At 40.4% G+C, this 27,607-nt stretch overlaps 1 protein-coding gene across 1 annotated transcript in view; it reads left to right on the top strand.

Annotated features, from left to right (window-relative positions):
• The window catches only part of LOC306974403 (CUB and sushi domain-containing protein 3-like), a 383,839-nt gene that overhangs the window by 143,523 nt on the left and 212,709 nt on the right, over window positions 1-27,607 (top strand). The window lies entirely within an intron of this gene.

Below are 27,607 nucleotides of genomic sequence, written 5' to 3'. Positions count from 1 at the left end.
GGTTTGGGTAAGGTCATGCTGGATTTTTTTTGGGCCTTTCAAAGCTAATAATACGCCCTCTTACGGAGTGAAGTTGACGATGATCAGCTTGTCTATACACTTCAAACTGTAGCCCTGATTGCCCATTAGCTGTGAAATTATAGACTTTTCAGTGACATTGGCCTTTTTTCAATGGCTGTCATGGCTGGTTTGGCATATTCCATGACCAGAACATGAAAAATGGAGAATTCGTATCCACCCCCGTTGAGTACAATTTGTACTCAGTGCAACTGTTTAAGTGACCGGATGTTGCTCACATCAATGATGTAAAACAAATTATGGAGGAAAAATTCAACACATTCAACACATTATCAAAACTGTTGCTACGCTACGCTACGCTTCACCGACACAATTACCTCCAAGACAGAGAGGGCAATTCTGCAAAATGATTATGTCTATCACGACTCGTTGGCTGTGGTGACCAAACACAAAAGGGCAGTGTTATACGTAATCAATCTGCTGCTACTTGGAAAGAATTCCACACATGTCCAGCAGAGGGCACTGACATAGTAAGAAATCAGACTATAAACAACACATCATTGCCACGTGGTAAATGGTCAGCCTTCCCCAGGGCGGCGGTAGCTACAATAGCAGCTCGAAGTCGTTTTTATTATTTATTACAGGTCTGTCTGGTTTTTATTTTTTCAACCACCGCTCATTATTACTCGCAATAGTATTTTCATGTCAACATTATATGCGGTCCGCGGAGGAAGCTGGATTTCGGCCCATGACCCAAATGAGTTCAACACCTCTGGTCTAGTTAGTCAGATAGACGGTAAAGCACTTGGAATTATATGCTGTACTCTACAAATAAACACATGTACATGATATTGCTTTGCCTTAATTACCTCCCCATGATAAAGCAATCTTTGTATGAAACTTAACGCAATCAACGCCTCAATAAGCCAACGGACACTTTTCAGAGTAAATGCACACAATTAGCATTAGTGAGTGAGCACAGTATGTGTAAACTATAGCAACAGGGGACAGCCCACAGTGTGACCCCGTCCAATTAGCCACAACAATCAATGAGCAAAGGAGCAAAGGTCGCCGCACTACATTGTTGAACTCCGAGAAGATCATTGGTCTGTCATATTGTCAATGCACTCTGCAGCTGTATTTCACCTTCTTATCGCACTCATTTTGAGTTTTATGGCCAAGCTGTTGACACCGGCGCTAATTAAATAGTTTTATTTGTCGAACATCTGCTCCTCAGTTACACTTATTATTTTGTGTCCGTAGATTATCACGTACGTCCCGCTGTGGTTGATCTAATCCAAGCTAACTTGAAGCAGTGTGTTCGGGGAAATGCGTGTTTTTGCACCAGCTCTGACGCTGAGCAGCCTTTTTCAAAAATTTTACTGGTGCATGAAACCGGAAGAAGAAGAAGAAAACAGCGCAGGAGAGCAGAAGCAGCCTCTGATATAACCTGTTAGTCCATAATGAAATGGCCGACAGGGCACTTCTCAAACTGAGTTGCCTAATATCCTCTTTAGCTGACATTTATTAAACGCAGGCAGACTTTAGGCAGGCTATTTATAGTAAATCAGTGGTCCCTGCAGATGGAGCCTCAGACTCAGCAGCGCTGTCTGTCTAAACCAAATCCCCTCAACCAACCGGCACTTTGAACTGACAGAAGGAGCCAACAATAGAGCAACTTTTGGAAAATGTTGCGCTTTTGTAGGACGAAAAATTATTATAAACCTAACCTTCAAATAAAACCTACATTTAAAGGCCCCATCACATGTTTTCCCCGCTAAATTTGAAATTGTCCAATGCAGTCTAAGTTTTCTAATGCTTTTAAAACATCCAAATTCTTCCCGGAGATAAGTTCATAATCATGGGGAGCAATACAGTCACAGTAACGCAAACAGCAGCCTTCACAATCAATCTATGCACAAATGTCAGCTTTTGCATTAAACAAAATTATTATTATGGTATTATGTTAACTCTAACCTGCAAATCCGTCACATAAGTTTGTTTTAGCTTGTCATCAAAACATTCAATAGCTTTTGCCCAAAATACTGAATACTTTTTCATTAACTCTCTAAAATAAGCAAAAAGTAATTAGTCTTTTAAATTAAGGATGCATACGTAAACAAAAACAACGACAATCCTTATCAGTGAGCCCTTACCACATGCCCAGGCAGTGAGCACATCCACTTTTAGCCTGTTGAGCTTTAACATTTAATAGCTGTCTGTATTTGACTTTCTATAGTAATTGCGCCCGTGGATATCAGTGCATGCAAAATTGAATTTCCGGCCGACTCTCGGAGGGAGGGATTAGCAGTATGGACAGCGCAGATCTGCATGTGTGGTGAAAGGTAGGGCACGGATATTAAATTATTAAAAGTGTCAATTTTTTTTTTTTTTTTTTCGCACTGCTGGGAACATATGGGCCCGGGTTTCCTTTTTCTCCACTTGCGTTGTGAATTGCCACGTATATGTGTGAGTTTGGAGTGTGTGTGTCTCCAGCTGCTTGGATCAGCAGAGCTTTACATCCACAGGGAACCATTAGCAAGATAATAATGAGACCACGGAGAAGCCCAGAGTGGTGCGTGTGTGTGTGAGTGTGTGTGTGTGTGTGTGTGTGTGTACGTGTGGATAGAGACGCACAGGTAGAGATGGAGAGAGGACAGGGTGAGGAAAACAAACCTACTCCAGAGGTAGACATAAACATCATGAGCAGCTATTTGCAGTTTGTCTTATCCGGACTAGCAGTCATTAGAGAGGGCTGCCACAGGGGGGACAAGGTACCACATGGAGAAGCGGTGAATAGAATGTATAGCTACCATTGGGTACGGCACTCTGACATGTTCGCATGTGCTGTATGTATGTGTAGCCAGCAGGGATGCATTGTAAAGAGGGAGAAGAAAAGGATATTCCGTTGCCCTTTGTGTTACATTGTGGCTGACGTGCGCAAAGCACTGAGGCTATGGTAGACTTGTGCAGCTTCCAGATCCAAGAACATGCATAGCTTTGAATAAGAATAGAAGTTCGACCCTGTTTTAAAAGTAGGTCTCATCAACATGTGTGAGCAGAGTTGATGCCAGCATTGACCATGAAGTTGACAGTCCCTCCATCTCCTTCTCCTTGTCTGAGCTTTGATTGTATTGATTATTATTCAATGGCATTGTAGAAGTATAGCTTCATAGCTTGCTAGACATTTACATTTCAGCCACCTCATCACCTCCTTGGATGCAGAAATGGGCCTAAAGCAAAGAACACACAATAATATAAGGAACATTCCAATTAGAATGTTTTTACAGTCTTTGTACACTGTAATATAATAAATATAATAATAAAACCGCATTATCCGTATTATAACGAAAAGGCTAAGTTGCTATAGGAATAAAACAAAGACAAATCCTATATTTGGGGTTGTTATTTTATATCAAAGCACCACTGAGTCAAAATCCATTTAAAGATTCAAGACAACATTTCACTGAGTTTTATTTACAAGAAAAAAAATACCCCAAACATTGTGAAGAGCCTGTACACAGATTTGTGGTAATTACTTGCTTCTCTGTATTACATGACTGTAAATGAAACGGAAGCCGCGGAAGCCAAAAATCCCTACAAATAGATACAAAGCTGCTATTGTGCTCAAACCCGGCAAATTAGGAAGTACAGCAGAAACCATGTTTGCAGCCCTGCCTCCCTTTCGTTAAAATGCATGATATTATTGGTAATGAGGCTCGCTCCCCGCTCATGCCTGGCTCCCTCAGATCAATGTGGCAGACTTGTAGTGACACTTGAGGTCCTCTTATCTCTCCTCCCCAGACCTGCTCCAGTCCTATGCCCCACCTCGCTTCACCTTCCCTGGGCTGCTCTCTCTCCACTCCTCTCCGCTGTATCCCACAGTCACACCGCACTCAACACTCTGCGGCTCATTATGTTCATGTCCAAGATGGTTGCTATCTGAAGTTTGTTAGAAGTAGAGGTGTAAGGGAAAAATCGGCACCTAGTAAAAAATAAAAGGATAGTGTAGCAATATGGAAAGTTTTGGGTGAAATTTGCTTTCTGACAATGACTGACAAGTATTTATCAGTAGTGGAATTGGATTTCTGGTTAAAAATACTGATTTCTGGGAGTTGGTTAAGAGGAGGAGAGGCTGAGAAGGCTAATGATTCTGCTGCTGCGAAACTGAAACACCGAGATGGAAGCTCATATGAAGATTTATATGATGGTTTGACTGATTAGAGGTAAGCCCACTATGTAAGTGTGAGAAGAGAGAGAAACAAGGTAGAAGATAGTCTTCTGACCTTCAGTATTAAATTGCATCGCCATAAAGTTGGTGCTTTTTCAGCCCAACAGTCAGCATTGCTCTCTCTCCCTCACTTGCTCCATTTTCCATTATTCTCTATTGGTTTTTCCTGTTTGTATTTCTGTTGAAAAACTATCCATAATTTTTATTCAGTGCAGCTTGGTGACCCCGGGGCTGAGCATATAATGGCCTAAAATGTCTCTCAACAGAATAACGCAGTGTCAGTGTATCAGAGCTTATGGTGTCATTGTCATTTAAAATGGCAATTTAAAAGTCTGCCCACAGCCGCTTATCCTTTGTGTATATGCAGTTGGAGCGTTTCGGTGTGACGGCAAAAATACTCCAGTGAGAGAGGAGAAAGTGAGAGCAAACCAATTTATACAGCGGCAATTTTTGGAAGAGAAGGCATGACTTGTTCCCTGACCTGCACAGTGTTCCAATAACATTACAAAAATGTGACAGTGTGATTGAAAGGCATTTTCTTGAACGTATGTCTATCAATTTGGATGTGCATTAAGGAGAAATCATGTATATGCATAGACTTTCAACTAAGTAGGTTGTCATCTACTGCCATATTTCTTAAGCGACCTTATTTTTGAGCACTGTTTTACATTCACACATAAATGTAAAGAAGCATCATTTCATTTAGGAGCGAAACAGTGTGGAACAAACTAGTTGCTTCGGGCGGCAGAAATCACTGAACGTCACCACTTCTGAGTCACGACGCTGAAAATACACATTAAACAAGCCTCATAGTCATCATCTGCCTGTGGAAGCTAAAACATAGCCCCAAGACTCTTCATTTATTAATACAACCTCGTCATTCATATATCATGAAGCAAGCGCTAAGACATGGGAGCAACACCATCAGCACATTTAGGCCGATATTCTAATACTCCTATGAGGTTCTTGAGAAGATACTACTTTTACATTTGACCATCCACATTGAAATAAAAAACATATCTTGCTTTCAATTTAACATGATTTTATTCAGAAAACAGTCCTACTTCTACTGCACAATGAAATAAAGCCAGATTGTAGAAGATAACCAAACACTGAATGGTAGATATTACATTTACTCAGGAAGAAATAGATAAAACATGTATCATATTAGCATGATATATGTATCATATTAAGCATATACATTATGATTTTTTTATTTTATTTTAAATACATGCATGTTCTTTTTTTGTTGTTGTGATAAAATATGGTATGTGTCCGGTGTTATATTATACATTGCACACAAGATTATGTCAGTCCCCCCCAAAAAAAAAGATCAAGGAGAAACCAGGGATAAATCTGGTCTAAATATATACTATATATACACTCCAGATTACACCAAGACTAAAGCATGGCCAAAACAAGATTAAACCAGGACTTTACCCGGTCACCTTATTGTAAAAAGAAACGCATGGCTCTAGAAAACGGCTTGCCCTTCCTATAGTGGAAAGTGCTGCAGCTCATGTATGCCAGACACTGTTGCTCTACCTACTCTTCACCCACTTTCACACTGCACTGTCCTGTCCAGTAATTTATGCTAAGTTCATGTAGAGCAGAAGTAAAAAGCCAAAAAGGAAAAAGAATGACTATGCCCAATGCTTCTGCAGTGTCCTGACTCCTAAAGTCTGTTTGCCGTACTGTTCAGTCAACTGTCAGTCATCCTTGACTTCCCTGCAGTTGGACTGGTAGAAAATGTGTTTATAGCAGAGGCTACCTTTGCCTATTGTCTGCTGACACTGCATCACACTGAACACAGCGCACACAGATGCATCTCAACTATTCATGCACACTCAGGCAAAAAGCTGCACACACAATCTCCCATGTATTTCTTATTTCATCCCAGACTGTAGTATTGTAGTCATAGGGGACCCATTTAGACACTCCAACATCACAATAGTCAGTGCGCCTCTGTGTGCCTGCTGACCAGACACTCATGCAATGCTACCTGGCTGTCCTTTGTGTGCTACGTGCTGTAGTCAAACTGCCAAAGAATTTAACCTACTATGGACCTTTTGTGAAAATGTTAATTTTATCATTTGTATTTCATATATTTATTTAAAACTTCTACTCATGTTGTCAGATAAGCCAATGCTAAAATAGAGCCTTGACATCAAACTTTATTTCATCACTGACACACTTTGTTTCCTAAAGGTTCCTCTTGTGAAAAGGCTGATGCATTAAGATAACACTTCTCTCACACATGAAGCACAAATGTAGCACCATGTCCAGTACTTAGGGAGACAGATGGATGGTGTTTTCTTCTTTCTCACACAGCTGTGCATCATCACAGCCCAAACCCCCCAAATCAACACTTCTATCCTACACAATAAACAAAATCACAAATCTTAGATCTTTTATTTAAAACAAAAAGATCTAAAGGGATCTTAAATTTACCTAAATTACTCTAAATCATGTCTAACTAGGTATAAACCATAAAAAATAGCATAACTTAAATGCATTACTAAAACGTGAATGAAAATGTACAATTAAAATGAAAAAGTCCAAGTCGCACCAGTAGTACATGTACCTCAGTTTTAGAAACACTTGGATAATATACAGGGCTGTCATGAAAGCACAAAGAAGCAGTGCAAGAATCACATTTCATTGAAGACTATCCATCCATCTAGTTTCTTCCGCTTTATCCGGGGCTGGGTTGTGGAGGCAGCAGTCTCAGCAGAGATGCCCAGACTTCTCCAGCTGTTCTGGGAAGACCCCAAGACGACACTAGGCCAGCTCCGAGACATAGTGCCTCGAGCGTGTCCTGGGTCTTCCACGAGGCCTCCTCCCAATAGAACATGCCTGGACCCAGAGGCATACGAAACAGATGCCTGAGCCACCTCAGCTGGCTCCTTTCGACATAAAGGAGCTGCAGCTCTCCCGGGTAACTGAGCTCCTCACCCTATCTCGAAGGGTGCGCCCAGCCACTCTGCAAAGAAAACTAATTTCCGCCACTTGTATCCGTGATCTTGTCCTTTCAGTCATTGCTCAGACCTCATGACCATATGTAAGGGTGGGAACGTAGATCGATCAGCAAATCGAGAGCTTTGCTCCCTGACTCCCTGACTGGGTTGCCGGAATCTCTTCGAGGCCGACCGATAGTCCTCCCCCATGACTGAACTCCTGAACTCCTCCCAGACCCGAGTTTTTGCCTCTGCGACTGCACAGGCTGCGGCACGCTTGGCCTGCCGGTACCTCTCAGCTGCCTCCAGAGTCTCACAAGCCAAAAGGGCTAGGTAGCACTCCTTCTTCAGCTTGACGGCATCCCTTACTTCCAGGCGCCACCACCGGGTTCAGGGATTGCCACGTTATGGTGGCAGATCCCAGTTCACCATTGAAGACTAGTTGGATGATATTTCACAGTACAATAATTTAAAAGTTTCATTTATTTTTATGTAAAAATTACACTTTATACATATTTTAACAATGATATGTTCAAAATTCTGTAGCTGTTACTAACTTTTTACAGCCTCAAGAGTAGTTATAATATTTTATGGATTTTAATATCACCCTGACATGTATGTGTATTTAATAGCTCCTTGGTGCTGAACTCATACTTCCAACGCAAAAAAGATGAATAGCTAGCATCATACAAGCTACAAGGATTAGGACAGCAGACTGTACTTTAGCATTGTGTTGTAATGTTTCATCTTTCATGAAGTGAATGACACACACAAAATCAGAAGGAAATCGAGACTTTTAAAAAGGTATTCATTTTAGCTACTAAAAATAGAATATTAATCAATACAGAAGTTTGCTCCAATAAAGTTTTAATATCCACAGTATGGTTTTAACAGTGGCTGTGTCCTTCGGTAACTCGCTGTTCTCATGGAATCTATAAATACCGGCTGTAGAACTACAGCCACTAGTACACCTTCTTATAACGAGACAGTTAGACCTATCCCTGTCTGTAAATATATCCTATTCTATGTATGACTATGACTTTTATTTTTGACTTAAAATTAATTGATGATCACAATGGTTGCCGCCAACTTTGATTTGATTATGTTCAGAGTATACAAAGGAAATTCAATGTCATTATTTGATAAGATATTTTACTCATGACTGCTCAGACTGCAACTTAACTTTTTTTTCCTGCACACAGATGTAGGAGGCGGTGTTACCATGGAAACAGTATCACCCCCACTGAAACCACGGCAACATGTGTGTGTGTGTGTGTGTGTTGTGTGTGTATGTGTGTGTTCAGATTTTGCCAACCCAACTCTGTCACCCACTCTTTCTATTTTTTTTCCCTTATGACCTTTTTTTACCCCTTCCGTCTGCCCATACTTTGACAGGTTAATGCTTTTGCTAGCATGTCTATCTCGCTCGCTCGCACTCACATGCGCGCACTGCCCGAGGTGGTGTGCAACGGGGGATTTCAAAAGGGGCAGCCGGATAGACAGTTTAATCTGAGAGACAAGGAGGCGAGCTAAGGAAACCTGGGCGGGGAAGAGAGAGATACAGCAGGAGATAGAGGCAGATAGAAGGGGAGAGGTTACAGTAGGGACATCTCTGTAAAGAAGTGGAAGAGGGAGAACTTTATGACTCCAGCTCACTCAGGAGAGGCCTGAGAGTTGACTTCAGTTGTATACAGGCTTTATACCTTTGATGCGCCAACTAATCAAAAAATGATTGCCCCATTGTGGTTGGCAATGATTTTTGACAGTAGTAGCTATTGTGTTTAGCTTGGAAACCTTTTCATTTATTTTTCACATAGTTTTAGTTCTTTCGTTTTTTGGCTTCAAAGCAAATGATGCATGCCCATACTTTAAAAAAAATCTATTAAACAAGTATAGCATGTTTGCTGGGTTTTTTATTAAAACTTTTGAAACCTGGATATGCCACTTCAAAGAACTGGCTGGTGGGTAAACTCACCAAATAAACCTGTATTATTGATTATAATTTTATTTTGGTTAGCACAGATAACACGACTCACTCTGTCGTCAGTCACCTTGGTCTGACTAACCCCCGCTCTGTGCTGTTACTGCTGCTACCATTGTGCTTCTTGGAAATACAGTACGCCTAATGTAACATATAACATGTGTGCCCCCCCCCCCCCCCCCCCCCCCAGACCTGGAGAGCTCTAGAGAAATTACCCATCTGCTGTAGGGCCCCCTGGTGGTTGGCGGTCTTCGAGTTGCGTGTCAGGTTATGATGGATTTGACCGTGGCCAGTTTGAATGTTTGTATGTGTGACGGTGTGTGCCCAAACTTGCGTGCCGTGAGCTGGCTGATGGATTGTTATGGTAAGCAGCCCCGACAGGCCCTTGCCCTCCTTCACCGTTTGCCAGTGCAGATGTGGGTGTGCGCAGGCTCATCCCCGGGTTCCCTCGAGATCCGGGTGATTGACAGCTTTATCCCCGGTTGTCATGGTGATGATGATGGATGTGTTTTGGGTTACCAGGGAGACCGCTGTTTAGGCATCCCATCCGCATGCATAATGTGCGTAGTTTTAGCATAAAGAGATTTGGTCGCTGACAGAGAGCAAAGGAGATGCACAGTATGAGACAGTAACAACTTCACTGAGTCCGCTTTACATGTGTAGCCTACACGCTGACAGCTCTGGGGTTCTTTATAGTTCTACTAAACTTTCTTCTTCTTCTTTGTGAAATAACTAAAAGCACAAGTTAAAAGGCGGAATATTTATAGTTTTTATTTTCCTTTTTCTAAAATTCGACCTTTGTTTAAGTCTCACTCAGATTAGGAATCTCATTTACATGGGAGTCCTGGCCCTAGAGGGGAACCTATTGTACATATTTTTGGTGGTAGGGGAAACCTATGCAGACGTGGAGTGAGCATGCACTCCACACAGAAAGGCCCCGTCCGGGTGGGAATCAAACCCAGGACCGTCTTGCTGTGAGGCACGCATAAGTGCTAACCGCTGCACCACCCAGTTAAACAACAGAATCAACTCATTCCTCAATTTTTATTTTTTTATTTTGCAATTGACCGCACATTTTAGTCACCGCATCTGATTTCGTCTTGCACTCTAAAAACATGTGCCCAAACTCTTGTCACAGTCTCATAATCCCTGAAACTCCGGTGTCCCTTTTCATGTCCCAGTTAATTCATTTTTGTTTACCATGCAGTCTAGCATTTCAGATAGTAGATTTTTTGTTCTCTTGTTTTTGTAAATTATTTTTTAGCCAACCATTATTAAACGGGACAGATCAAGATGAAAGGGGGTGAGAAGCCGAGGGAGACATTCCAGAAATTGTCATAGCCGAGAGTTGAACCTATGACCCTGAGGACAGAACAATGTGCAGCAACCTTAACCACGAAATTATTGACTGAAAAGCCACCATTGATTTTAGCTTATTGTTTCATTTTCCACTGTGCAGTCAATGCCACTCTTGTGCCCTCTGCTGGTATTTTTGTCTATCCATCTTCTTCCACCAATCCATTGCCAGGTCGTAGGGGCAGCCATCTAACCTGCCCAAATCACACTGCACCAGTCCCTTATGGCTCCACCTGCAGGTGGTGGGTCCATAAGAGGAGAGTCTCACGAGTTACTCGGGTGATGAACCACTCTTTGTTTGACCCCTCATACAGCAGGACTTGTTTGCCATGGGAGGCCTAGCTCAACATAGATCTTTGTTTTACTGTCATTTTTGTAATATATGAAATTCATCACAACTTAATCCTGGAGGCATTTTCCAGGCATGCACATTAGATTTGAGTTCAAGCTGAGATTTCAGTGCAAAAACAACTTTTTTGAGCTTTTAAACATATTATTAATGTTATTCCCTCATCAAAAACATAGTGTCCTGCAAATGATTCTTAACAGTTGGTAAACAATTGGTGAGAATCAACGCCATAGAGGTGACCGAGATTGAGAGACAAGCAGACACACCTTAAAAACAGTGCACGTCTCTCTGTGATAAGATGAAAGCGCCCATGCTGTGGAATTATACCGTTATAACTATCCTCCACCTGTAGTGCTGAATTTTAACACCTTCATCTGCAGAGTTTTACACAAGTTGTACTTTTTACAATGAAAGTGCCGGGAAAGATTCGACCCCCAGTGAGTTCAGAGACATGCGATGTGTTGGAAATGAGGCTGCAGATATAAGTTGCTTTGAAGGCTACACTATAACATATGCTGGTTAAACAATACTCTTTTGATGTTGCATTTTCCTATACTGTACACACATAGTTAGCCGAGTGTTCTAATTAACAAGAGGTGCTCTTTCTTGACATTTTTATTTCAACATTTCAGTTTCATGAGACAAAAACAAGCTGCAGCGAGTGGTAGTCATAGTCAATTGTCCTGAAGTGATATCCTCCAGCATGTAATTCATTTCCATTTGCTTGCTCTTGCTGCGAGTGCACAACAGAAAACACCCGGATAGTCAGCAGACACTCCCATAGGAATTGCCAGTAAATTAAGCGTGTCTAGATTGACATGTTGACTCACGAAACTATACACATTCTGCTTTAGACATGGTGCATATTACACTTGTTCTTCGAGAAGCACCTGCAGCAGAGCGAGCAGTCCCACGAGTATCGATGAGTAGAAGCATATTGCCAGCGTATGTATTTGTAGTCAGTTTGCATGAGTGGTTCATTCACTGTGTTGCAGGCAATCAGGCTGTGCACCTAACCATGACTGGGAGATGCACCGCCCTTATCACCTATAGCGCATAATAATTGACCTACAAATGCGGCTACGTGTCTATAAAACAAACATATTCTCATTTATTATTGTGATTATAACCGAATAACAATAGCATTCAGACATACATGCACATTATCTGCCTCATCATTGACAGTAATGCATACACATTTAAACCCCCAACATGCTCTCTCAGCATATTTTCCCAATAGTAAACAAAATCAAATAAGTATGTGGATATATGTATGTGTGTGTATGTGTATGTGTATGTATGTATGTATGTATGTATGTATGTATGTATGTATGTATGTATGTATGTATGTATGTATGTATGTATGTATGTATGTGTGTATGTGTGTATGTGTGTATGTATGTATACCAGATTGACCTCTTTAAAAACAGCTTTATTTCCGCTGTCCAAAGGTTACACTGAATCACTATTGGTTGGTTGGTTTGTTTGTCTGTTAAGCGCCCAGATGATTTGATCCAATCTTCCAGTCAAAGGGAAAAATTGATTTGAAGCGAATCAGCAACAGGATGTGGGAATAGTTTTATAGATATTTTGCAAATAGGCTAGCGATAAATTCATCCAAAGGTCACAAACCCTTTCCACTCATGGTCCACATGCGTGAAATGAGTGTTGCATAGTGAATACCACATAGTGAATTTCAATGAAGCGTATCTTATGTAGTCAGGAGATGGTCTTGTTTTTAATTTTAGTCATACTCTATCAAATACATAATTAGTCTCTCAGCAGTTCTGTTGGCATGCTGTATATTGTTAACCACCTTGTAAAGTGTCAACGTTTACTTGTTGCCTTATATACCATATGGCGAGGTACAGTACTGTTGGTGCAAAAAACAACTGTAAATGCTAATGCTAATACTGATCCATTAAAGAGCTTGAATAATGCGTTTGTTTTTTCGTCCATTTTAATAGCCAATGCAACCCCCTTTTTTAAGTTAAATCTCTTCGGTCATGCGTGGTTAAATATAGATAGACATGTTGTGAATAAGATGTTATTCCACGTGTTGCCTTGCGTCGGTCCCTCGGGAGCGCTTGAGGTTCATAAATAATTCAGAAACACACATCTCACGGGCTCCAACATGTTGCTCACTAATGCACAAAAACACATCCGCACACAGTCTATATCACCAGTGACTGCATTGATCTCAGAATTAAAAAAAAAAAACAGCTTGAAATTGACCTTTCCCTGAAGAGTGCGATGTGATTGGTGAAGTGGCCACTTGCCGAGATATAGAGCATGGGCATTGGCGTAGGTATAAAATGATACGCAGCGGAAATGTATGGTAATTAACAAGTAATTCACAACCTGTTGTTATGATAGTGTAAGTTCAAAAATATGCGTCACACAGCATTATTTTTTGGGCTAAATTGGTTAGCCTATTAAAAGTGTAAGGCCGTGCAACAACAGCCACTTGTTTCAGTCATTGTGGAAATTTGCACACCGAAAACCTAATAAAAAGTGTGCAAGTTCCCAGCATTTGACAGTTTGACAGAAAGATACATTGGATACTAGAAAAATCATGAGAGATGAGATATAATGATGGGATAGAAAAAAAAAAAATCATACTTTATATTACGGAATCCTATACTCATGGTGTTCTGCAGTGGATGTGTGCTGTATCAATTATCGGAAAGATTTGTCTCCTGACTTTCAAGAAAGACACTTGAGTGGAGGTTGGAAATCTTGCCTCTATGTACAAGTAATTATTCGTTTTCGTTCAGACAATCACTACGAGTCCGCATCTTAATGGCCGGTTCCCCGTGGGTTCCACAGCAAGAAAAAACATGCATGGGTTGAACTGAATGCAAATTGTCACTGGTAATTAGTTGTCTAACTTGCCTGGTGCCAGTCATACCTGGTCACTGCACCTCTAGTTGCTGTGATAATCCACAGACAAAGGTGGCCCATATACTGTATAAGGAGCAAGTGAATTGAATAAATGAATAATTCAAATGTCACATCATCTGGCTCCTAAAGGTCACCAGCCAATGATTTGAGCTGTCCAGGGTGTAAACTGTGAGTTTTATAATCCCAGAAGAAGATTATTGGCATGAATTGGAGATGACTGGTTTCAAACACATCACACTGGGTATTGTAAAAATCCAATTTTGCATTTTAAGGTTTTGTGGAGACGGCATCACAGCAAAGAAAAGGTTAACAGTTGTCAGTAAGAGAAAAGGAATAATTGTGTCAAGTTTGTGTCAGCTTAATTGTAGTGTTGGAAAGACATAATATGGTTCAGTAAATCCAGACATGCGTATAAAGACATCTTTGCATGATCTCACAGGGTTATAATGTTTTATTGTGTACGTGTGACACAGTTGTGCTAAACTGTAATTATGCAACATACAATTATCCACTCAAAGCCAGGAACAAATGTAAGTATACTTTTGCTCAAGTCATTACTACAATTGAGCTTAAGTACAAACAAAAATGTACACATTGAACTTGTTTTGGTTTTACATCCCTTAATTTAGTATGCAGTCTTACTATTATTAAGTATGCAGTCTTACTATTATTAATTATGCATTCTTACTATTTTTAAGTATGCAGTCTTACTATTTTCAAGTATGCAGTCTTACTATTATTACTCTACTCAAAATGTTGTTACTTCGGGTCCAAATTGCCGTCATGCACGAGCTTAATATAGAAGCTGCATTTACGTGTATGACCTGAGGTTGCAGTAGTGAGTATAAAATGGCCAACTTGTATGTAGCCCCTTTAAGTATGCAGTCTTACTATTTTTAAGTATTATGTCTTACTTTTTGTAAATATGCATTCTTAGTATTATTAAGTATGCAGTCTTACTATTATTAAGTATGCAGTCGTACTATTATTAAGTATGCATTCTTACTATTATTAAGTATGCAGTCATACTATTATTAAGTATGCAGTCGTACTATTATTAAGTATCCAGTCGTACTATTTTTTAAGTATGCAGGATATTTAACTGTGCTTAAAAGAAAAAGAAATGTCCAACAAAATTAATTTTGCCTCAATATACCCATACCATATCAGTATCCCAATTCTTCCAAGAAAAACTGTTAAAATATTTTCTTTTCAATTTCTTCTTTATCTCCCTTATTTTCCACATCTTTGCCTGATGATTTTTATCCGTCTCCTTCCTGATAGCTCTTGTGTCTTCATGTGCACTCATATTTCTCTATCTGTCTCCTTATCTCCCATTGTTCACTGTAATTCTCTCAATCGCTGTTTTGATCCATGTCTCGCCGATGCTCATCCATCTTGCTTCCTCGTTCGCTTCTTTCGCTCGTGTTCATGCCTCTGTTGCGTCCTTTAATTGCTTTCCTTTCCTCTCAGCCACTCACTTCTTCATGAAATCATCAGTCATCAGCGTAGTTTGGTCTGTCAGACGGTGAACCCTTGTCACCCCCATATGGTTTGCTGTCTTTATTGGTAAAAATTATGTGACGGCTGACTAGAAACACTGAGTCTAAAACGATGGCTTATGGATTGATGACTGTGGCTTTGTAGGAATTGACAGGAACAATGTGCATTCAAATTTATCTTCTATCTTTCATGGGAATAGCAGTATCTTTAATCTTAAGACCTGACGTGCATCTATTATAAAAACATGCTCACATGCAGAAGAGTCTGGCCATAACAAAATGTAATTGTAGAAAGGTTTACAAGAATTCAGAATCTTACCGCAAATGAAGCGATGCTTCAATGCTTTAATCTGGCTTTGACAACTACCGTAATGTCCAGACTATTGAGCACACCTGAATCTAAATTTAGAAAGCAATTAAAAATGTGTACATATATAGGCCACAGTTGTCTATAAGCTGCAGGTGTCAACATGAGATATTTACACAGAAAGATGACACATGGAAAGATTTTTTTACAGCAGTACTAAGAAACTCATGCCCCTAGTGGCCATAAGTGCCACTGCAGGTGTCGTAGCCTGTTGCGGTTTTTTTTACTCCTTAATTGTCCGTGAGAGTAAACACTACACTGACCGAAAAGACAAAGGGAGAGAGGGATATTGTACATCCAATTACACAATGGAGATCATTTTGTTCACTCACACTTTGCTGTAAATACTGTTTAAGTGGCGCTAGCCCGCAGTTAGCTTTGTCTGTTAGCCTGTTAGCTTCTTCTTCGTGATCCCATTAGTGTGTATTGGGGCCTCCGACCCGGACAAGGGCAAAAATTTACCGTTCCAGCAAATATGCTAATTTGCGCGGGAAAGAGAGTGTGACAGGATCAGAACGAGTTTAGAAGAGCTTTGTGGATTTCTCTCTCTGTGTGTCGTATATTGGAGTTTGGGGTGGCGTTTATTCTCATTATATTCAAGATGAATGAAACGTGCACAAATTATACAGAACCCCACTCCATGTATGTCTTTGGTGAGGATAATATTAGGGTTAAATCATCAAAAAACGTTGGTCTATTTTTTTCACTAATCATCAATATTTTAAGAAAACTAATGAAAATAATTAAGTGTGCAGTTGCTCTAGGGGGTTTTGTGTGCACTATTTATATTTTTTACTGAACAGGTCATATCAACACAAGGAAGCACTTAAAAAGATGTTTTGAAAAGCAAACAACAATAGATGTGCTGAAAATGGCCCAGAATTGCGCCTGTATCCGACGCCCTCGCTCACTTCATGTTGCTTTTTATTTACAGTGGCGACAGGCTAATTGGACCAGACACTCAAAGTCATCACAGAGGCTGCACTTTCCGCTTTCTCTCTGAATGCGTTGTCTTTGCTTTCTATCTTAATCTCTCTTTATCTGAAGATGAACCCCCTTTGATTCTGGCTATGTCTCTATGAATTCAGCTCCAACAAATCAACTGTATAGGACAGGATCATAATATGATAAAAAGACTCCTTTCTCTTGAAATCATGTTTAAAAGTCTATGTATATATGTTTCATGGTTTAATATTTTGAGGTTTCATTGTTAATTTCAGAATCAAATGATCATCTTAGCTGTATGATGCAACGATGAGACATTGCACAAGGAAAAGAGACACAATTGACATGTATATTGCAAAGTATTAACTTAAACAAGTCTATACTCTGTCTATAAATAGACCAACATTAGGGGCCAGTGTCCAATTAAGACTATGTGCTTTAGAGTTAATCAACACTTAATGAAACTCCCTGACAACATGACCATTTCTTTTGACAGTAACTGCAAGTGGTTGCCTAGAAACAGCTTTTAGAGATTTGTGGTGTGCAATTATCCATTTCTCCATGTGTAATTACAGCAATTAATTTACTCTTAGCAGAAGAAAAGTGCGGTCAAATGGCCCTAATATTCTTTTATGATACATATTGCTCTTACTCATCGCTATGCGCTTATTGGCTAAAGAAAAAGAACGAAAAAAAGCGGTTTGTTTTAACATTGTGATACATAACAAATGGAGTGAACCAATACCAGCTGATTGCATTTCAAAGTGTTCATTGATATTTTCATAACCATCAAAGTCTGGCATTTTGTAACATAATTCCTAATAACCGTACTTATTACACTGACCATACTCCCTTGCAAAACAGACGTCTTACTTTTTATATCAGATCATGAACATTAACTTTTGTGCAATTCTTGAAAACATGTCTGATCCTGTATTCATTGCTTAAAGGGACTATGCAGAGTTTAAAAATGTTAAAATTATGTATTTTCCTCCCCTGACATGTTCCAGCTATGTCCTAATGTGTGGAATGAGCCCAGACCGATTCACCACAACTGCCTCTAAAATCATGAACTGTCACTCAAAAAGGTGTTAATTCGGGTCCAAAGTGCCGTCATGCACGAGCTTAATATAGAAGGTGCAGTTACACGTATGACCTGAGGTGGCAGTAGTGAGTATAAAATGGCAAACTTGCATCTAGCTCCTTTAAGATTATTTTTTATGTCCTGATTAAAACTTGCTTCTGAACGCTCCTCCATTAAGGGTTCATGCAGTTTGACGTGTCGGTGGTTGTCAAAATAGCAGCGCGTAGTGATGTAAAATAATTGGCTACATTATAACGTGTCGATCATCCATTGCCGCTCACTCAAGAGAAGACCTTTTCACAAAATACTTTAATTTTGTTTCTACTTCAGGTCTGGATGACAGAATAACTGAAAGTATTGGATGAGCTTTTGCAAGAAAGAAAAAAAAATCAATAGTCAACATTGTAGTCATGTCGGTCAAAGTTAACCTAACCGTACTGTTGGTCTTAGAAATGCCCATTTTGTTAACAATAGTGGTGCATGGTCTCTAAGGCCCCTTGAACTGACTGATTCAGGCTGGGAAAGAAGGCCAGAACACAGACACGGTGTATTTTGGTCCGTGCTGCCAAGCGTTAAACTTTGAGCATGCAGCTATTTGTTTAAGTTGTCAGCGATGACATTTAACGGGGGCTGGTACCCGAGGTCCTGCGCTCACTCTGTTTCCACCACTCACACACATGAGAGGGCAGAGACGTAGGTAGATGGACAACAAGACTGCATCATACATTATACCCTGAAAAGGGGGAAACAAATGGAGAAAGGCTTATAAATCATAACTCTGGGACTTTTATTGCTGTTTAGAAACTTGTTTTAATGATCAGACAGGACTGTTGCTAGCATAATCCATCTCAATACTGCTGCACTATGCACAGTTTTTTTTTTCAATATTATATTTTATTTAGCTTCGATTTTTTTTTTTCTGTTCATTTTTCCACTGTTTAGTCTTTAATCGATTTGTGTCATTTTAGCTTCGGGGAACTTTGGAATATAGCAAAAAAAATGTCTGTGCCTGTGTTTGAACTGTGCCCACATTTTATTGTCCCATGGACTAGGTCACACATTTTGTAGGGGTTTTCAATGAACAGAGAGTAAAAAGCAGTACCTTCAAATTTTCCCACAATACACTTGTAGAATGAATGACAACAGTAAAAAACAAAAAACAAAGATGTTTTAATTGCCTGTTGTGATATCCGTTATCCTTTGAATATTTTGGAAAATGAAACTAAAATGCACCCTTCAACAGACTCTCTCCAGAGGCGCATTAGTAGTTTAACAGATGAGCTGATTTAACCCAAAGCAAGATGTATCTATTGGCGCTTATTCTGATAAATGCTCGCCATATGCTGCGTGGCTAAATATGCAAACTATCGAGTGCATCACACATTATCCTCACCTGCCATAAAAAGCCTAAGTGGACACTGGGGACTGTGTGAAACATGTGCTGGCAATAATCCAGCATTTAATCTGGGCACTCATCAACTTCCCGGCATGCATCTGTGCAGTGTGTCTATGGAAAATGCAATTCCCGTTCGCCTTCTCAATGTCACTTCCGCCATTGGGCCACGCCAGCTTGCATTAAGTGACAGTTCTGAATGAATAATAATCAGATATTACAAGGCCAACGATATGATCTCCAAGAAAACTAGTAATGGAAGTGGGCTCTTTGTGATCGGAATCCATCTTGGGTTCTTGGAAGCAGGCCAGGTACAAAGTGCAATCTAAGCAATGCAAAGATGTCGGAGAAATACAAAGGAAACAGCCATTGCACCTCTAGGTCCCTGGAGCCAGATTTCATAGTGGATGCAATACTGAATACCCCGACACCCCCCACCCCCCGTATAGGATTTTGTGTTTAAGAAATCCGGGCTCACAATATGGTTATTACAGAAATGTGAAAGTGGTGCAAAACAGTGAATCGACAGCCTGACTTGTATACACAATTCCTACATGAGACAGCATTAAAGCAGAACTACGTAACCTATGCCCCTAGAAGCCATAAGAGCCACTGCAGTGTAGCATGTTGCGTTTTTTTTTTTTTTTTTTTAACCATTAATACTCCGTGAGAGTAAATACTACACTGACAGAAAAGACAAAACGAGAGAGGGATATAGAGTTTGGGAATGTAATGTCATATCACATTATGGGATTAGCAGCAATTGTAAACTGATGGAGATGATGAAGTTAAAATACTGGAGTTATTGTTCACATTAAAACATCTAACACATCACTGTGTGTTAGATGTATTTACCAGCAGTAACTCAGCAGCTAACGGAGTTGTTTCACAGCTATTTTCTCCACTTTTTATACTATTTTTAGCTAATGTTGGTCATTGGAAATGTATGCTAACAGCTGCAAAGATGGCGGATCTCCATGGTAACTGTGGAATTTCCCCAACTCGATAGTACATTGTGCCACAAACCAATGACACAATGGAGATAATTTCACTCAAACTTGGCTGTAAATACTGTTAAAGTGGCACTCGCCCACAGTAAGCTTTGCCCGTTAGCCTGTTAGCTTCTTCTTTGTGATTCTACTAGTGTGTATTACGCCTCCGACCTGGAAGCAGGGAAGTTGCATCCCAACAACACTTGTATTACCCCCAGAGGGACTACAGAGAAGATTCATTATGGTAAACAAGTTACTTAGTTCTTCTTTAAACTACCTAATACCACGTTAGGTTTGTTTGGCTCTATTTGACTACATATTGTGCCATGTCCTTACATTCCTCTTACTGTTTTTATTACTATTAGTTTACCTTGCTTACTTGTGTTACATGGTGAACACATAGCTTCTGGGCAGGTCGATCAGAAGGACACCCTGGCTGTATGGGTTATGCCTACAAAGGGCAACCAAGAGATACTCAGCCCCAGGGCAGGTATTATGAAGACATTGTGCAACAATCGCTGGCTCCTACCCTTTAATGATTATAATCTTTTACTGTTTGGGCCAAATCGTCTTGAATTGTATCTCAGTTATTCTTCATGTACTATTGTATTGTATTTTAATGTTGGCGAAATGGACCCAGTTGATTTTCCCACTGAGGGCATTGAACCGGGGATTGTATAATGGAATCCAGGCCCATTGTCGGCAGAATTCTGTTGGGAGGCATAAATAAAACATCTAGCTACATAACTCGCAATAAAAAGTTCTGACTTTGCCCCGTTTTCGACAAAATTTCCCAACAGCATGTAAGAAAGTGAGTCTTTTGTAAAACTTTGTGGACCATCTGCTCTTTAACGTTTTATCTGGACATATCCATTTACTTTGGACTTTCTGCAAAACCAGCTCCAATAAAGAAAGAATATGCTTTTTTGGAACTATTTCTTGTACAACAGAGTATTGTGCCTGCATACTTCCTTCAAATAAAGCTGCATACTAATTCTAATTGGATATATTTAAGTATGGCAACATTTTCCAGTTTGCGCTCACTATTTAGTACCTGTCTTGATAAATAATGTTGATATTAATATGTTTGCTATCAAAGACTGCGCTTGTAAAAGGTGAGTTGCGCTTGGACCTGCGCGTTTCCTCGGGAGATCTTTAGCTTTTAACAAGGTCACCACATGCAAAAGGGATTGTAGAAAAAGATAAATATATTCAAGATATTCAGCCAACGCGAGTGGCTTCGACAGGTAAATTAATTAATCTCAATCTTGTTGTCACACTAGGTGTTCGCCACTGAAAAAAACAAAAAACATGCTTTCCAAGTAAGATGGTCTTTTGTATTCACTTTGCGAGAGTATAATAGATAGATAAATAATAGATATAATAGGACATAGTATGTAATTAATTAAGTCAGCTGAAAAACTTTTAATGTGTATGTATTCACAAATAGTCAAGCATAAAAGAAATGTTGTGATTAAATATCATTTTAATTAGTGCCATCAGCGTTTTGATGCCCATGCAGCCCCAATTGAAATTATGGTCAATAATAAACTTAAAGGGATGTTTCAGGATTTTTGACATAGGGTCTCATTTCATAGTTATCCAGAGTGTTGTTGATTTCTGGAGATTTTGTTTATTTTTTAATTCATACAGTCCTTATATTTGAAGAGTTTAGTGATACTAGGCTAGGACTAGGCTAGCACACTCTCTATGGTAACTGGTAGCCTGCATTAAAAACAGTCTGACCCAAGCACAGTGCACCTGAGGCAAATCACTTATAACACCAGACTACCAATATAAATGTATGTGTTGACTGAATCATATTTGAAATATAATAGTTTTGCATTTAAAAGAACTTATATTTGAGCAGCATCAGCTTCCGCAGTTTACCTGCGGCCGGCATTATACACGTGAAATTCACAAAGGAGCTTTCTACAAATCAGATATGGCAACATTTGGAGGACTACCCTATGATTCTGAAGAGGTTTTTCATGCAGGCTATTAGTTACCATAGACATGCGTTAGCCTTGCACTAGCCTAGCACCACTAAACTCTTCAAATATAAGGACTGCATCAAAATCAACTGAAATCAACAACCCTCTGGATAACTAGAAAATTAGGCCCTATGTCAAAAATCCTGAAATATCCCTTTAACATTGTCATATGGGTTGTGGTATTTTAGCACAAAGTCATGTCTATGGCAGTGATGTTGACCTTTAGCCCCTGCCAACATCTGTCCACAAATCAGAGCGCAGATGCTGCTGTCAGTCAACTAAACGATTAACATTTAGACCAATTAAAGCAAACGAGTGACTTAGCGCAGTTCACGGAGGGGGTGGGGGCACTCAGCGAGGGGCACAGACTGACAGACAGATTGTTATCATGGTGATTATTCCAGAGTTAACTTATGACCCTGAAAACAGTCAATTACATCTAAATTGGTGTAAACTGATGGCGAGATAAAACTTGGCTACTGTTGCACCATGATTATTCACTATTTACTCAAACAGCTTTTGACTTTTAACTGACCTGACTTCATTTGGGGGGCTAACGGATGATGTGTGTGTGTATGGAGCTGTTTGTCCGTGCTAACATCCTAAAATAGTGCTGTTTTGAATGTTATGCACTTTAAACTGGTTAGAACAATGGAAGATTAGTCCTGAAACATTGTATGGGCAACTATGGTTGGAGAAACAAGAGTACCATATTTTCCGAACTATATGTCGCTCCGATATATAAGCCGCACCACCCAAAAAGTGCATCATGAAGAAGAAAAAAACATATATAAGTCGCATCGGAGTACCAGCCTTGGCGCCTACCTGGGCCTGGAGGCATAACTGCACTGTTGACAAGCCTCTCCCGGCAGCAAGCCGCCCATTTGCGAACTCGTTCCTCTAGCTGTGGTCATCGAACTTTTTTTTGTTTTCTTCCTTGCAGTAAGAGTAGCCTCCTGAAAAAAAAGTGTGCTCTACAGTCCGGAGAATACGTTACCTGTTTAGTCTGGGGCAAGACCCTCACCACTCAACCACAATGCCATCAGAACAGTCCATGCACTCGTGATCACTACCTGGATGACTGAGAATCCACTTTGTTTCAAGGCATAGGACCTTTATGATGTGTTCTTGTGAGATGTTTTCCCAGACGAGCCACACCTCAAGGGGAACAGATGAAAAAAACATCACCTCACCTTGACGTGAACACATGACGCTGACCTAGAAAGTTATTTCTTTACTTCTGAGTTACCCCCACTTTAGATTTGTCCTCTTTTGGTCATGCATGGCAGGCAAAGCATAAATCATAGATGGAATGCGTGACGCTTGCATGATCCTCACCATAGAAAAAGGCAGCTATATATATTCATTCTTCCGGAGTATGGGGGGGCAGCAAGTTGATTGATGGGCGGGTGAGAGCAGATAAGCCAGCTGAAGGTATGGGATGGTTCCAGCCCAAAGGCAAAGGAGAGGGTATAGGATGATGTAGATGTCCCATAATCCTTAGCGTCTGACAGCACTGGTGTGATTGAAGTCCGGCGGAGATAGGGATCTACCTATCAAAGTGATGCCGGATAAGGGAGCGGAGTTATGGCGATATGAGTGAAAAAAGGGAAGGGGGGGATGAAGGAAGCAAGATGGCTGAAAATAAAAGATGGCAAGGAAAGGCGATCGAGGCCAGAGAAGCCATTACACATAAAATCAATCAGGGAATGAGATTCAGGAAGCCAGGGGGACGCCGAGAGGGGAGCGCACATCTTAAAAGGGACGAGACACTGTACCATGGAGTTGTGAAGCGGGAATCCTCAGATGACTACGATATTGATGACAACGCAGTGGGGTAGACGGAACGGCAGGAGAGAGAGAGAGGGAGAGGATGAGAAGGCTAAGAAGGAAGTGATCAAAGCGCCCCGGGATATGAGAGGGGAGGGGGGAGGGGGGGGGGGACAAGGAGAGAGAGTGAGAAACCGAGAGAGAGACCCGAGAAGAAGTCATAGAGGGAGAGAAAGGATGAGCGAGGGCAGGCTCATATGAATGATATCTGTTTAGTTTTGCTTTAAGGCAGGGGAGATGTCACAGCTGGGGGTAAATCATGTGGCCTGTTGTTATATGCTCCTCGGTTGCTCTTAATTGAGACTATAGCATGTCACATTTTTCCCTCCTTGGGTTACCACCAACAACCAAATTAGCACAATTATCTGGCAAAGCTATTGTTCCGGCTGGCTTTTATGACGCAGTGCTCTAAACTCACTGGTGGCAGGATTATCACATCTTCGCCTGACTCCATCTGTTTACATGTCTTTGTATATCCGTAGAACTCCTGTGACGTAAGGGGAAACAAAAATATAGAGGGAGAAAAGGGTTGTGTACTTTTCCACCCTGTCAATTTTGTAGCTACTGTTTAATTTAAAAGCCATCAGGTCTTGGTGTGTGTATAAAATATTGCCTGTAGTGATTTCTCTGTGTGTTCTGGGAAGTACAGCATATAAGGCATTTCCATAACCTTCTCATATCTCGGTGTGGCTTGTGTAAGAAGTGCAGTTGTAGTGCTGGCAGGTACAAGCTAGGAGTTGAGGACAGAAAGGCAAAGAAAAGGGCAGGACTGGTGCTCTGATGTGATAAGAAATGAAGGCAACAGAAGCAGCTGCAGCTTTCAGTGCTTCTGCAGCCGCAGAGCGTGTGCTCCTGTGTGTGCTGGACCCCTCCGGAGGGTTACTGTCCCAGGGCAAGACCACTTCACCCTCCTCTGGTCCTATCTTAGAACGAAGAGTGATCAGAGAACTGCCGCCAGCTTTAAAGTTTGCAAAAGATTTTACTTAAGTTTGCCACAATACTATATTGCATGCAGCATTTTTGAACATTTAAGGACGAACAAATGGGTTGAGGTATACTTTATAATACTGTAATACAATGATCATCACCCAACAGCAGCTCTGAGATATTACCAGAATAAAATATAAATTAATTATTATAAATTATAAATTAAGAAATTATAAATTAATCCATGAATTCATGTTTAAAATAATAACAAAGAAGATGAAAAGAAGTTGGATAAGTTTGGTTTTAAAAGTGATAAATCTGAATGAATAACTACAAGGTCACTATGGTTTCAAAAGATTTATTGAAAATGCAACAAGTTGGAAAAAAAATAAAATAAGACTGACTAAATAAAACATGTGACAGAAAATACTTTTTTTCACCGCACGCCGTTTCTAATCAAATTGATTTCAAAGAAACTGAAACTGATTTCTTGTCATCTCATATCCTTCGCAGCAAAGTGGAGGATAATCCCTTCAGGCTGAGTGTATCTGCACTTTTCACCCTCCTCATGTGAACACGCTGCACACGCCACTTCACATCAACGCTTTCTCAAACGCCACGCTCCTCTACTCGACACTCGGTAGAATTAACCGCAATGCTAACCACATTATGTGCCAAATCGTATCAAGATGCAGAATACAAGTTCTAGTTGTTGACGGTGGGTTTCTAGACCAGACTGCATGGTTTGGGCATGGAGAAAGAAGAAGAAAGACACATGGGCATGGGGTTTTGGCATGAATAAGGACCAATTGGCCTTTTTTGCCTATAGGTTTAAATTCGCTATTCCCTCATATAAAACATACCTGGAGAACTATTGACGGACATTGAGAATAAGCATTGACTAAAATGTTGCAGTATGTTTTTTTTGCTTTATGAAGGTTTGAGTAATCCTGTTTGATTTGGTTGTAACTTCTTCTGCAGAAAGTGATTTCTGGAATTTATTCAGGTATACAAAAGGTAAAAGTCTACACTCAAACTGGATTTATTGCATCAATGTCATTTATTAACATGCATATGACTGACAATAGAGGCGGGTATGTTGATTTTAAAATGTGGAATTATGCCTGATGCCAGCAGAGGGTGCTCTAACCAACTTTTGAGGCACAATAATGGAGAAAAAAACAAAAAAACGTCACATATCAATGCCTTGGTTTTTAAGCCCTGATTATGATACATCTTACAAATGATAGCTCTGCTGCTTTGGTGACAAGACTGCACCCCAATTTTGCACCCCAATTTTTTATGTTCACTGCACTTTTAAAGGGGCTACATGCAAGTTGGTCATTTTATATTCACTACTGCCACCTCAGGTCTTACGTGTAAGTGCAGCTTCTATATTAAGCTTGTGCATGACGGCACTTCGGACCCAAATTAACACCTTTTTGAGTGACAGTGCAGGATTTTAGGCAGGTGTGGTGAATGTGTCTGGGCTCATTCTACACCTTGAGATATTGCTGGAACATGTAGGGGGAGGAAAATACATAATTTTAACATTTTTAAACTCTGTATAGTCCTTTTAACTCCCTACACAAATACAAGTTCATTTCCTCTTCTTTAACAAAGCGTTCCTCACGGCTTTCTGCAGCTGTCTGTCAAATGTCACAGAAACATCAATAAACTGTGGGGCAGAACAGTGTGTATCCTATGGATTCTGTGTGTGACTACATTAGTGTTTACGCTGCGGACGCCCCATTGGCACACTCAAAAAAAAAAAAACCTGCCACATCTGTCATACTGCCTGCTGCTCTGTCTCCTGCAGTGTGCTGTCTCCCTTGGGGCCCCCGGATGTCTTGCCTCATGGCGCCGGGGTCGTTTACATATTGCTATAAGAATGAATGTATTTTCATAATAACCAAATGCCTGTCAGACTGCCTGCCGATCCTGCCTGTCTGTCTCTCTACAGCCTTGTGTGTGATTGAATTGTGGCAAATTGTTTTTTTGGACAAAGCATGCTTGGTTTCCATCCACAGCTTGTACGGACACAACTTTTATCAAGTGCAAAATAATTGAGTTGTTTATGGCTCCTAATTTCACAATGATTTATAACAGAAGGCTTAGTTTAGGATTCATTACAATTTTGTTTCATCTTGTTATTTGTTCCTATTTAGTACGTTATGTAACTACCTGTTTCCTATCAATCTCTTTGTTTTGTCTCTTGATTTCATCCCCTGTAAGCCTCTGTATTTCCTGTCTCTACTCAGTGCACTGTTCGTCCAATCCGAGTATTGCTGATGTTTTAACTCATTATTCTGTTGGAGTGTAGAGGACCACAGTTGTAGCCCCTCTGGCTGGGGTGGAGACTGGCCTGGTCTCTATACTTATCACTGTCTTCTGTACATGTGGGCCTCAGGGGACATGCATGTACACCTGACAGTGCTGTCTACACCTGTATAAAACATGTGTCTTTTCCTGCTTATCAGTGAGTGCTCTTTAGTCCGGCTGTTGCTTCTCTTAGTATCGATGATATCAACATGTTGCGTCGCATGCAGCCATAAGCACCACTTGTCAGCCTAAACTGCACTCACTGGTGTGTGGGAAAACATATGCTGAAGAGTCTGTTACATATAGTACTATGTCTTTATATAAATTATACAGGTATAATTTATACCATGTTTACTGTTGGTTATATGCACTCTCGAGAAAAAGGTTCCCATTAAATCGTTGTTACTGCGACAGTGATCACTGGACTGGCCTCAATTTACTCTGGGCAAATTCAG

The sequence above is a fragment of the Gobius niger genome (assembly GCF_951799975.1).
Source record: "Gobius niger genome assembly, chromosome: 14".
Classification (NCBI taxonomy): Eukaryota; Metazoa; Chordata; class Actinopteri; order Gobiiformes; family Gobiidae; genus Gobius; species Gobius niger.
This window is presented reverse-complemented; position numbering and strand designations above follow the sequence as displayed.